This window comes from Mirounga angustirostris, unplaced genomic scaffold, assembly GCF_029215605.1.
Source record: "Mirounga angustirostris isolate CCGP_5_RB_7025 unplaced genomic scaffold, mMirAng1.0.hap1 SCAF_12, whole genome shotgun sequence".
NCBI lineage: Eukaryota > Metazoa > Chordata > Mammalia > Carnivora > Phocidae > Mirounga > Mirounga angustirostris.
Genome location: NW_026991720.1, coordinates 79,291,408 through 79,306,190, shown reverse-complemented (window position 1 = coordinate 79,306,190; position 14,783 = coordinate 79,291,408). Strand labels below are relative to the sequence as shown.

The 14,783-nt window shown below is 36.8% G+C and overlaps 1 pseudogene; it reads left to right on the top strand.

Annotated features, from left to right (window-relative positions):
• The first annotated feature begins 5,422 nt into the window (after positions 1 to 5,422).
• On the top strand, positions 5,423 to 5,784 carry LOC123835820 (dynein light chain 2, cytoplasmic-like; annotated as a pseudogene).
• Positions 5,785 to 14,783: the final 8,999 nt, after the last annotated feature.

Below are 14,783 nucleotides of genomic sequence, written 5' to 3'. Positions count from 1 at the left end.
AACATTCACATTATCTTCTAAAGGAGTCAGGATCACATCAACTAGAGGATGCTCAGTTTTACCTAGCCTGGTGATGGACTGGAATTCGACATTTTGAGAAGAGAAGTTAGGGCTTATCTGCATTGCTCCACAGAATAAAGAGAGCAATTTGAATTGGTTGAGTAGCACGGATTGGAAGACAAATGTAGAGAAATATATAAGGGATGAAAGGGACATGATGCCACTTACTTTGTGGAAAGGGGGAAATGGAAATGACCTCACTGCTACCCTCTAATGGTGATGTGGCCTAGGGGCCTTTTCAGGACTGCCCTGTCAATGAGTCTTCAAGGTGGTTCCTGTGGATTGTGCAAAGTAAAGTCCAACTTTTCTCTCTCGTGCAAATTCCAGGAAAATACACATTACTAAGGCATTTATGCATTATGGATTCTTTGAGAGAGGATAGAAGTGAGGAGTGACACAGAAAGAGATGCAGAGCTTTATATCCAAGTTGATATACATTAAAAACATAGATGATATAGATACCGTGTGCACACACAGGAGCCAGAGGACAAAGGACATTTGACATCTAGGTTTCAGTCATTATTATCATATGGACTGAAGTGTAAGGTTTATAAGATTTACACAGAGCCCCATAATTTTCCCATGTGCTAATTCCAAGCTAATGGGAGGAATCTTTGGAAAGTTTTGCTCTCGTCTGTCTGCAATCAGAGAAAGAATAGATGCATTTCAATAGGGATATATAAAGTGGAATTGCAAAAAATTACAAATTACTCTTTTGACAACAATTCAAAACCCTGAGGAAATATTAAGGTTATCTGTAGACATGTTGAAAAGAATCAATAGCTGGTCCTCATCTCAGACAAATTAAATCAAAATCTTGAGGGAAGGGGGTGGCATTTGTATTTTTTAAAGCTCGCCAGATGATGATAACATACAGTGTGGATTGAGAACTACTACTTCGAAAGGACGGAGGATTTTAATATCAGCATTACAAGACTGAAGACAAAAAAGAGGCACTTGGGAATCTGTGTAGACTTCTCTTCGAAGCTGAAGCCAAAGGTGTCAGCAGCATAGTTACCATCATCAGAAATTATTTTTGAAGCAAAAAGTAGAAGTCACAGATTTACTCTGTTCAAAAATGGTAGCATACCTGCATTTGGACTATGCTATACAATTCTGGTCACTGCAGTTTGCAAAATGTGTAAAAGACTGAGAGAAGCAAAGCCAATCAAACAAAAAGAGACATAAAATCACTTTAATCTAGAAGACTGAAGGGGTGAATCTAGAAAGATAAGAGCCTCCTACTGAAGAACATGAATTCAGGACATGTTGATCAAAATCTGTTCAACTAAAACCAAAGGGATTTTTGGATACATGGAAAAGGCATGCTTAAGAAAAAAAATAGTAACAGGACAAAGTACATGTATGGACTGGTTTATATCCCATAGTAGGATAAATAATACTAATTCTTCACCAACGTCACTTTTCTCCTCTTTGGGGCAAATAGCTACACCACAGTTGCCAACTTCTCTTGAAGTTGTGTGTGTGTCCTTGTGACCCAGCTCCAGCTGATGAAAATGTGCTACTTCCAGGACCAACCAAAGGAATTCTGGTATGTACACCTCTGTGGGTGACAAAGAAGGAGACTATGGTGCACTGCAGAGCCACTGGGGGGATTCCATGAGGGGAATTTCCTGGATGACCATGTATGGAATTTTGTCTTTCCCTACTAAGACCACCTCCCCTGGGACAGTTATGTAAACAAGGGGGGAAATATATATTTATATTACATATATTACATAATATACATATATTACGTATATTACATAATATATATATTACGTATATATTACATTTAAGTCATAGTATATTTTTGTTTTTTGGTCTTTTCGTTAAAGTAGTTAGCCAGTGTTATCTTAACTAATATGAGGTAGCAAGAGGTACTTCTGTGAAGGAGAAACTAACATCAATAAAATACATCCCCTCCTTACCCTTTGCACATCAGTGATCCTGGTTCCATTTTCCTTTTGAAATAGCAAGACAGGTAAATCTGGGTGCCTCATTCTTCTTCAATCTGGCAAGATGGTCCCCTCACCTCTTAACTATCCATGCATTTCCCCGAGCTTTTACTACTCTGAAGCCACTACTGTTCTTGATCAGTATTTGAGAATCTTCCTTCATTTGACATTTATTTGCATATGGTTTTCCTTTCTTCAGTGAACTGTTTCAGAACTGAGGTTTTCAAATGATGCAACAATATTTTTCTCTTGCAGTCCTATCAGTATCTAGTGCACATAGTGCTCAACCAACAGACATTAAATGCATTATTTAGTGAGATGTCTTCAAGTTAAAAATGTGAATAACACAAAACAGACTTTAGGTTATTTTGTGAAGGACTTCTATAAAGGAAGAATAAGGGAAGGCTTTCATCAAGGTTAAGGAATCCTATAATGATATAATTTTTAACCTAAAAATATTATATTAAATGTATTACCAAGGCACTCTGTTAAGTATCTTATATATTTTTTATCTCTATCAATCCTTCTGACAGTTTTGTCATGTAACTATTGTTTTGTCCACTTTATAAATGAAAAAATAGAGATTTAAGAGTTATTTGAATCTCTTAAGGTCATTTAACCAGCAAACAACAAGAAAGAATTCAAACCTAACTCAACTTGACTTTTATACTTACTGCTTCTCTCACTTGTATTAAAGTATCTCCCGTTTCTAATTGTAAAAGACAGTTCCTGCTAAAGAGCGCACAGATAGACTCATGGGGCGGTGTATCCTGTGGTGACTTTCAGAACTTGGATAATACATTGGAAGTATATCGGAAGTATATAATACTTTCTTTAACAAGCTAACCAAAAAGTTTAATAAATGGAAAATGACACGTAGTCCTTTATTGCCCAAGAAATATTCCATGAAGCCAAAGAGAAGAAAAATAAATGAGGATGTTGGAAAAAATGTAATGAAAACATTTCTCATTATTCTGATTTTATAGGATGATTTAATAATAAATTGTCTTTATCATTATCAATTTATCATGTTTTATTTGCATTTAGGGCTAGATACCTTGACTTCAAATCATAAGGCAAGAATTTTATTGTTCACATTTCAGGAGCCATTTGGGGAATGTTTAATTTTATTCCAACCAAGTTCTAGATTTGCCAGGTTAATTATTGATGAGTAAGCGGAGGATGGAAAGGATTTTATAAAATTCTGCCTGAGGCTTCCCATGTCTTCCCTTATTCGACTTACAACTCATAAAAAGATCAGTGTCTGCTCTTGGCAGATGGTCTATAACCTGCCTATGATAATAATACTTCATGTTTTCCCTTTACTGCAGGGATCTCAAACTTTTGAAAACCAACAGCCATACAACATTGCTATAACATCACAGGTCTGTTTTACAAATGATTAAACTGCAGAAATGAATCAATGAGCCAGACTCCAGCATAACTCTTGAGTCACTAATACTTGTCACTAGAGAAGTTTTATTTTTCACACATTTTATTCTCATCATCCATAAGACCAAAGACATACCAATCACGTCATTCAAAATCTGAGCTCGTCAAAGAAAAAAGAGTAATTGTATCAATCTAATAAAGGATACTCCAGGATAGATAATCATGGTCTTGTATGGATTTCCTTACCATTCTTGGCAGGAAATGGTGGCTATTTTTAATCATAGATAGTAAAAGACTAAAACAGAAGCTGTTAGATTTTCCACAGAGGAAAGGCCCCTCCTGGAGAGAACAATATGGTTTCTTTCTTGTCATCTTACAGGTTTCATGCCATTCTCAAATGCACCCTGAGGAAAGATGAACCATCTGGCCCAGAAGCAAGGTCATACCTTGCAGCTCACTAATTTGCTTTAGGTGGCCTAGAAGACCACCTTGGAATCATCTCTCTTGCCCTCCTGTCTGCCTGCATGACTTACCAGCCAGAGATGGTCTTCAAGTTTAGGCTTCCTTCATTCAGCAACCATTGTGAGCACCTACTATGTGTCCAGCTAGAAATATAGTGATATACAAAGGACACTCAATTCCTGTTCTTAATGAGCATATAGTATAGTGGGGAAGACAGATATTTTTAAAGGTAATTACAGATTTCTCATTTTCAAAAACAGTAAGCTAGCTGATTGGGACAAGTCTTCTTGCTGAAAAGAACTAAGAAATTGGTTAAAATACATTTAAAAAATATTAGGGTACATTAAAGCTAAAAATATAGTGAAGTATTACCAGGCCAAAACTGAAGGCAGATGAGAACCTGCAAGTGGCTTCTGTGTTGGGAGCATTTGCTGATTCAGAAAAATTTTAACTCTCCTTTCAACAGCCTCATTGAATGAGGACAGAAATAAAAACCAGGAGTGTGTGAATGGTATGGGGTGCGACATGAGATCCTCCCCAATAATAAGCTGGGACACGAAAGGGCTACAGGGCAAGGGTGAACTGAAAAAGTACCACTTCTTTCTTTAAATTGCTTAAGTTCTACAGGAAACAGTCTCAAATTTCATGTTTCCAATATTAAAGTGGCCTCTAGGTAAAAGACAAAAGCAAAAGAAAGTCTCATCTGGAGGAAAGTATTTTCACCATAGACCTCTATAAATTTCTGCTCTTTCTAGAAAAGAAGTCATATGCTTAGATTTATGATTGTTTCAGAAGAGCTAGTGAAATGTAGCTCAAGACATTCCAAAACAGTTCATAAGAAGAATGGGAGAAGAAATAAAAGAGAGTGAAATAGAACAACAGTAATACTGAGTAGCAAGAAGAGTCCAAGTGATTCTTAAGCCAGAGATTCTAACATTGTCTGTGATCCTTCTGGGCAGAGTCTGGACCTTCCAGATCAGCGTTATTCAAGAGCTTGTGGAAAACAGACTCTCAAGCCCAACCCCAGACCTACTGAATCAGAATCTGCATTTTAACAAAATCCCCCGGTATTTCCTATGCACATTAAAGTCTGAAATAATGAATGAGAATAATGAAGCCTGAACTAGATCAGTGAGAATGGGAGAGGCCTGATGGAAATGTAGATGCTGTACATTCAGATGTTAGAGGCTGTGGGTTGGTTAATACACTCTGTCGTTCCTAACTGAAGCACCAGAAAGATCATACTTCAACAGGCTTTCAAATTCCATGTCAGAGACAAAGCCAATAGGAAGGCAAATGGCATTATACAACTTCTTTCTTTTTTCCCCACGTGTTGCTTTGGCTTAGAGAATATGGACAAATAGAGCTTCCATTTGATTAGAATAGAGATGTAAATGGAATTCAGTATCTTGAGTTAGAACCAGTAACTGTTCTGCTGAGCATAATATTGGACAGAATATTTTCCAGGCATGATAAGCAAGGCTAAATACAAAAACCCTCAATCTTCCAGGAGATGGTGGAAGTCAGTGAGCCTCTTCTCCACTGTAACCATGTCAGATAAAAAAGCCATGATCAAAAATGCAGATATGTCAAAGGAGATGCAACGGGACTTGCTGGAGAAATACAGCACAGAGGACCTGGCAACCTAAATGGAGATAGAGTTTGATAAGAAGTGCAACCCAACCAGGCAGGGCACCATGAGGAGAAACAGTGGTAGTAAATGATACATGAAACCAAACACTTAATCTACTTCTACCTGGGCTGAGTGGTCATTCACCTGTTCAAACCTGATAAAAAGCATGGACTATGCCATGCTCATTGTGATCAATCTGAAAACAGGGACTGCAGCTTAAATACCAAATACCAGAGAATGAAATCATCAGCCTTGCTAAGGGAACACCGTGATCTCTGAACTTTTATTGTGTTGTTTTGTACAGGGCATTCTCTGTACTAGTCTTTTTTTCTTTTTTCCCATACTAGTTTTTTGTGGTTATAAAACAATTAGAAAAAACTCCAACCCTCTCAAAAAAAAAAAAAAACACAAAAAAAACATTAATCTGAAAAGATATATGCACTCCTGTGTTTTTTGCAGCTTTATAATAGCCAATATATGGGAGCAACCCAAGTGTCCATCAATAGATAAATGGATAAAGAAGATGTAATACACACCACACACACACACACACACACACACACAAATGGAATATTAGCCATAAAAAGAATGCAATCTTGCCATTTCTGACAACATGGATAGATCTAGAGGGTATTATGCTAAGTGAAATAGAGTAAGACAAATACAGTAGAATTTTGCTTATATATAGAGTCTGAAGAACAAAACAAATGAGCAAACAAAGAAACAAACAAAAAACTGAACTCTTAAGTACAGAGAACAAACTAATGGGTGCCGGGGGAAGGTGGGTGGGAGGATAGGTGAAACAGATAAAGGAGATTAACAAGTACAAACTTCTAGTTATAAAATAATCAAGTCACAACATAGGGAATATAATCAATTTTAAAAATTAGCCATGTTTGGGGCGCCTGGGTGGCTCAGTCATTAAGCGTCTGCCTTCGTCTCAGGTTATGATCCCAGCGTCCTGGAATCGAGCCCCGCATCGGGCTCCCTGCTCAGCGGGAAGACTGCTTCTCCCTCTCCCACTCTCCCTGCTTGTGTTCTCTTACTATGTCTTTGTCAAATAAATAAATAAAATCTTTTTAAAAAATTAGCCATGTTTTAAAAATTAGAAATATTTGTATTATCCTGATAAACTATAATGTTACTTTAAAACGTAAAAATGTGCTATTAAAATGTTCACATTTTTTGGGTGCCTGGGTGGCTCAGTTGGTTAAGTGACTGCCTTCAGTTCAGGTCATGATCCCGGGGTCCTGGGATGAGCCCCGCATCGGGATCCCTGCTCAGCGAGGAGTCTGCTTCTCCCTCTCCCTCTGCCTGCCACTCCTCCTGCTTGTGCTCGCTCTATTAAATAAATAAATAAAATCTTTAAAAAAAAATTCACATTTTTTACCATCTATTATTGTCTAACAATGCTGTACTATAATTTGTTCATAAAACATTGTCATGTGTAGAGCCAATATTAAAACAAATTAAATAAATTAAAAACAAATAAAAAATGGGATGTGAACAAATCCTTGAGTTAAACAAAGGGAGGCAGATTCATCTTGAGAACTGTGGTTGGGCATGAACGTTTGAGAAGGTTTAGGAATCCTTATCCAGGCACGGGTCAGGATAAAATGGTGATCACACATCCATTTCATCTTCCAGCAGTGACTAAGCTGTGACAAGCTGTGACAAGCCAATTGCTGGAGGCTGAATGTGGCCCCCAGATATTTTGTCCCCCTCACACAGTAATCTGTATGTGCTATTCTTTTTTAATTGGGAGGTTTTCCATTAAAAAATTTAGATTTCATGCTTCCTTGGAAAAAGTGAAACTGATATCCCTGAGCCCATTCCTGCTTGGCAACAGTCGACTGGGGTAGCAGCTTTCTCCTTTAGGTCTGCTCCTACCTGACTTCTTAGTTTATGTTCCTTGCCCACCTCCTTATATGTTTTGTGTTTGACTACTCTACAGTCTCCATTTCTCACCTAGAGAGGACACTATCTTTCTACCAATTAGAGATAACTAACCAGGGCTTATAAAATTCCTATCTGATTGTAGGCCTGTCAACAGAACTACATTTTTAGAAGATTGGGGACAAGACATGCAGTATATTATAGACTTCACCCACATTTTCTCCTTTACATCTCCATTGATTCCTTCTATTGATTTTCCTTTGAGCTCATTGGTTTTTATGCCTGAATAATAAGTAGTGACAGGTTGAAGTTGTTCTGCATCTGCATGTGTCAGAGTTGGAATTAACAATCATGTAGACAGAATAGTGATGGCAATGAAAAGTGGGGGAAAAAACCTTCCTTAGTCTGGAGAATTTTTTCTTTAGCTGGAAAGAACATTTCCCTCCCAAAATAATTTCTAATAAATGTCATACACGAACTCACTTTTTATGGAACTCATTTCTTAAAATCTGTTTGAGGTCAAGAATTAACATTGGCCTGTTTTTTGTTTTTGTTTTTGTTTTTTTAATGATCCCTTGTCTCTGAAGTTCATAAGTTCTCCAAGACTTACTACTAACTTTTGGAAGGAGTTACCAATATTTTAAAATCCCTTACAGATAACTTGATAGATTAACATGCCATAGATCTGACCATAAATTCAATAACAAAATAAAATTCTATTTAACCTTCAGGGCTGGCAATCTGTTTTTCAACTTTCCAGAAAAAAATCTGGCCCAAGCCAGAAATATGAGTCACTTGAGACACCTTCCTTTCCTGAAGATGTTAAATTATATACTGCACAATCTCTAGCATAAATAGCCTTTCCTGACTTACTTTCCCTTTGTTCCTTAGATGAACTTTTTCCATTCTAAGATATATCTTATATTACCTCTTTGCAGATGTTCAGGCATCCCCAGATCTTGTGTTCTCACCCCTGTCCCAGTCTGTCCAAATCCTACCCAAATACATATCTCACCTTCTCAAATACCTATCCTTCACAAAACCATCCCTGCTTATTCTATTACTTTCTTGAATCAATCAGTTGGTATATGTCATGCACCAGAATGAAATAGTATTCCTCTTGTTAAGCAACAGGTGTTAAACCCTTCAACAATGTGCTCACAAAAAAAATGGACTGTATCCCATGCTTATTCTTCTTCTTCTTTTTTTTAATCCACTAAATTGCTTTCCATAAGGAAGACTCTATAAATACCCATTGACAGCCTGGATCTGAGATCTAATAGCTTAAATCAGAGATCCTACACCATCAAATTTTCTCTCCATAAGGAATATTTCCCATCAACACACAAACATACTTCTATTCCTAGATTTTTTTTTTAAATCCTCTCTTGATCTTATTTCTCTCTCTAGCTACAACCCATGTCTGTGCTCCCCTTTGTAGCTGAACTGATGATCTCACCCAGTATTCTTGAATTTAAATGTCCAGTCCATATAATATCTACTAGGTATATCAAACTTAGCATGTTCAAAATCAATACCTATTTCCACCCCAACGTAAAACACTACTCCTGTCAGCCGCCACAACTCATTTAACAGTAACTTTATCCCTCCCTTCGTTAAGTCAGATTCCTTGGGATCATTTTTGACTCTTCTCTTTCTCTTGTACTTAATATCCAATCCACTGGCAAATTCTGTTGCCTGCAACTTCAAAACTTATCTGGAATCCAAACATCTCTCACCTCCCATGCTACTGGGATGATTACTCAATCATCTCCTGCTTGGATTATTGTAATAGCCTTCTTTTATTTTTTAATATTTACTTATTTAAGTAATCTCCACACCAAACACTGGGTTTGAACTCACAACCCTGAGATCAAGAGTCACATGCTCTTCCAAATGAGCCAGACAGGTGCCCCTGCAATATCCGTCTGCCGGCTCTGGCAGCTCCCACCCTTGCCTAGCTTTGTTTGCTATACAGGCAGTGGCCAGAATGCTGCTATCAGATCATGTCACTTCTGTGCCTTAGAGTCATCCAGTGACTTCCCATCTCAATGCAAGAAAAAGTCATGGGGCACCTGGGTGGTTTAGTCTTTAAGTGTCTGCCTTTGGCTCAGGTCATGAACCCAGGGTCCTGGGATCAAACCCCACATCAGGCTCCCTACTCCACAGGAAGCCTGCTTCTCCCTCTCCCACTCCCCCTGCTTGTGTTCCCTCTCTCACTGTATATCTGTCAAATAAATAAATAAAATCTTTTAAAAAATAATAATAATAAAGAAAAAGCCAAAGATCTGCCAGGGCCTACAAAGTCCTACATGATCTTAAACCAACCCTCCTTATCTGCTTGTACTTTCCCCTTTACTCATATCCTTCCAGCCACATTGGCCAATGACATGAAAACATGTCATAAGTTTTATTGGGTACATGATGTTCCCAGGGAGGCTCTGTCCTGGGCATGGTAGCATTCAGACCTCCCAAAGAACCACACTCTTCAATTAAGACCATTAAGACCGGGGACCTAAAAAGTCCCCAGACTTAAAGGAAGGCTATATGCAGACTAGGACAATGTCACTCAATGACACCAAGAGGACCAATGACCAGTGACCTCCCTTCTTACTGCACATCTTGAATGTTAGCAAACACATGGAGCTCTGAATTCTGATAATAACTGAGACTAAATGTCCCACCAGCAGAACAGAGGCTCTACCAGCTTTAGGTTCATACAAAGAAAATAAATACCTATGGTGTTTCAACATCTGTAGACTGAAATTTATGTTATTTGATCAATTTGTGTCCTTGCTAGCACTTGCTCACTCTCTCACTCTCTCTCTTTCTCCCCTTAAGGGCTTTTCTGAACAACCGAAGAATTAAAAAAAAAAAAAAAGTTTAAAGATCCAAGGACTACAACTTTCACCCTTGGGAGAATATGGTCTTTCTTTTCATCTCTCATTTCTCCTTCACCAAATAACATTCAATAAGTAGAGCTGTTCACGGACACAAAACAGAGTCGGCACAAAACAGTATCAACTCATTTAGGGTCACAATATGCTCACGAACCTAAAATCTCAGAAAAGCATGAAGTAGAAAGACCAGGAGCTGGCATCGTTGTATATGTGATTGACAAGGGGAGGAAGTGATGAGCTTGAGCAAATGAGTCTCGATTTCAGTATATTAATGCATGCATTTTGACCAAGAGGCATTTTAATATAGTCTAAATCAGAAAATTTTAACTACTTTTATTACTCAAAATTATGAGAAGCACATAGCCTCTGCTTTTACCCCTTCTTGCCTCTCAGCACTGTGGATCAAGTAGAAAGCAGACATCGACTGTGGAGAAAAGACAAAGTGGGGGTTAAGGAGTAACAGCCACACAAACGATAGTGAACCAAGATTCCTATGGCTATTACACTCATTTATCTCTAAAGGACCATCAGTCTTTCTCAGCAAGGTACACATTGCTTGAGACGTCCTTTAAGTAGTCTACTTTTCAAATTTTCTAACTTCTTTCTCCAAATTTATTAATAGTATTTAGATTTTTTTGAATTTTAAACTATGAAAGGCAGACCTATCTTCCTTTTTTAGGCTTCCTGATTATGCTGAGTTTGCATGACAAATATAGGACTCTGGCCGCGGTAAGCTGGTAAAAGGAATTATTTGTGTGTTTTGAAGAGGGCTGGTCAGTTGTTTTGCAGACTACCCCTCATTTTAGTTTGACATTTTCTCCTGATTAGATTTCAGCTATACATTCTTTGGCAAGAACAGACAGAAATGATATGCCTTTCTCAATGCCCTTTTGTGCCGAGATCCAGACTGCATAGAACATTTCCAACAAATGTCCTCTCATTTAGTGGCTAAAAGACTTTTCTTCGTTTTCTTACTTAACTAGTCTGTGCCTCGCTTTCCTCCTCGGTGAAGAAATGTAGATACCGATTATGCCTTCCTCGTATAGCTGTTGTGATGATTAGAGAAGTTTATATTTATAAAATATGTAAGACGCTTCCTAGCACAGAGTAAGCTCTCCATAAATAGCAACCATAATTAATATTCACTAATAAAATACAAACAGTTAACATGTATTATGCATTTACTGTGCTTTCATTATTTAACCTATTTAAACCACTGAACAACTCCATCAAGTAAAAATTCACCATGAGAGTACTACAGTAATGATGCAGGCAAGATCTACCAATGGATGTGCAGATTAGCTGGGTGCAAGTTTGAGAAGAAATGGTATTTGCCTAGGCTCAATGTATCTCCGCCAAGATATTTATTCATTACAGAGGGGGGGAAAAGTGACTTTGCAATGGAGAAGCCCAGCAAATACCACTGTAATTAAATCATCAAAGTTAACATCACATATCGATACCATGTAATGTCTGATACCATGCAGAGTGAAGAACAATTATCTATGGTACTCCATCCAAAAGAAATAACCTCAGGCTAACTATGAGCTAACAACAGATACATCCAAATTGACTCACAGTCTGCAAAATATCTGGCTAAGGCTCCTGAAAAGTATCAAGGTCATAAAAGACAAGGAAAGACTTGTTACAGACTGGGAAAAAAGAAGGAAACACGAAAACTAAGTGTAGTGTGGGAACTCAGGTGGATGATGGACCATAAAATGGACAATCATAGAAAAACTGATGAAACTGGTATACAAACTCTAGTTTAATTAATAGTATTGTACCAATGTTAATTTCTTAGTTTTGATAAGTACAATGATTATGTAAGATGTAAACATAAAAAGAAGTTGAATGAAGAGCATACAAGAATCTTCTATTACCTCTGTGGCTTATCTGTAAGTCTCAAATTACTTCAAAATAAAAAAGATTTTAAAAATCCAGCAGGGGGGATGGGTTAGCCTGGTGAATGGTGTTAAGGAGGGCACGTTCTGCATGAAGCACTGGGTGTTATACGCAAACAATGAATCATGGAACACTACATCAAAAACTAATGATGTAATGTACAGTGATTAACATAATAAAAAAATCCAGTAGATACTACCATTTACATATAAGGAAATGAAGTAAAGTATGTTAATGTCACATAGCTAGGAAGAACCTGTACCTTTAAACTATTTTCTTTTGCCTCTCAGTAAAATAGATACATACAGATAAATAATGATAATCTGGGAAGATTTTTAAACCCAATGGTAAAAAATGTGTTTTTTTATACTTCATTATTTTCTCTCATTATATTAGTCACAGATGTTAGTGTAAGAGGTCTTGATTCAAGGGTCCACTCCTAGGACCTTTGCTCTCTACTCCCCTTTTCTTTTTCCTCTTAACACTGATCTCCAACACACACATGCACGCATGCACACGCATGCACACGCAAATGTGCGCACACACACTTTTATTAATTTCACTTCTCTCCATCACAATGCCTTAGAATATGAGTTCTATGAAGTTCCTAGGAGATAGTAAGTGATCAATTTCCTAAATAAATAAATGAATGAGTGAAGAGTACCCACCTCATGAGGATACAAGGATTCCAATTTTTAAATTTTTTTTCACGTTTCAAGTTATTTAAATTCTAGTTAGTTGGCATATAATAAGGATCCCAATTTTATTTTTTTTATTTTTTTAAAGATTTTTTTAAAATTTATTTGCTCTTCACTGGGCAGAAAGCCTACTTCTCCCTCTGCCTGCCACTCCCCCTGCTTGTGCTCTCTCTCTCTCTCTGTGTCAAATAAATAAATATTTTTTTTTAAAAAAAGAAGGCATTTTAACCCTTTATTGTTGTAAACTCACAGTCAATTCTGTAAGATGACAAGAAAGACGAGGTTGCTCGTACAGATACCATATGAGGGACATTACCCAAAGCATGTCCCCTTGTAGCTGGACTTTATGCCTCTCACTTAACCTTCTGGCATCATTTTAATGCAACAACTATCTTTTTTTGTGTGAACTGTTGCTGATAAAATGTCTAAATCCTGACAGAGCTGGAGAAGTGGGCTTAAACCTAAACAGTTATCAGTTTATCTATTAACCAATTTATAAGTGCAAAACTGAGGTGCAGGCAAGAAGGGAAGAAAGGAGGAGGAACAGAAGAAAATGTGAGAGAAACCTGGAGAATGAGAAGTGAATGCCCAGGATTTATGAAGACCACAAGGAACCAGGGAGCAGTAGAAATAAACTGGAACCCTGAAGAGAGAAGCCAGTAAAATCAGCATGGTGATTCCAATAATACTCCAGGATATTTCCCTACCACCTCCTTTAGAACATGTGAATTGTCACAGTCTTAGAAATAGAGTTTTAGGAAATTGGAACTAAATTAACATAACTGCTCATTTTATTTACATGGCCTTTATAGTGTATTTTACCTTCCTTGGCCTGGCTATTATGCAACATTCATAAAGTATCCTTGAAAGGACCTTTAGCAGAAAAGGTGACACCTTTTGGAGGTTGAATTTTCCTTTTATGTTAAAAAAAAATACATACAAATGTCTCAGTGGCCCCTATGTTAGAATAGATAGCTAAAAATATGAGACACAGAAAGGGTTATACTTAAAAGTAAAGGATAAAATGTCGTGTTTATTTTTGAAGTATTAATAAATAAAATATAAAAAATAAATTATACAACTTCTAAATTTTTTGATGAAACCTTTTCTGAAAGGCTAATTAGTGTTTCAATTAAAATGTAGGCTTAGTAATTTTTTTAGTGATTTTGTGATTGAACTTTTTGTTACTGACTGAACAAACAATTAAGAAAGCTTCCTAATTATTTGAACATATATCAGTAAAAATTTCACATTAGGAACACATTGTCTTTGGTTTGTAAAAATCATGTGACAACATACAAGAGGCTTTGTTAGAATTTTTGAGGGAGTCTATATGAGTAACTGTACTTCCTTCTAATTCCTCCTACATTTAGAGCATGAAAAATTCATTAGTACAACTAAAAAAGCCTTTTGTGATGTCAACAGCATTTTTCTGGACCTAAGATTTAGTACTAAGTCTCTTAACACTACATGTGTGGGATTACTAATCTTGCTTTTTACAAGGCTTTCTATTTAGACAGGATATTTTAACAAGCAAAAAGAATGTCATACTATCAATTCCTGTGGTTTCATACATTCGAAACTGTTTTATTTCCCTCAGTGAGACTGTTTTTCAAAAGAGGAATGGATGAATAATTATTCTTTCCATGGTGTACATTCAGTATAAACAGGTAAAACTGTGATACATTGGTCTCACTAATCTCTCTGTATTCTTTTTGAAATAAATGAATGCATTACCTTGCTCTTAATACTATATATGGGTCATAAAATAATCAATCTTTTCATATAAATGTTTGCTTTATCCAAATAAATTTTTTTACAATACAATAATTTGAAGTTAGAACACATGATTACTCTTCCAGTTAGCAAGGAAATCTGC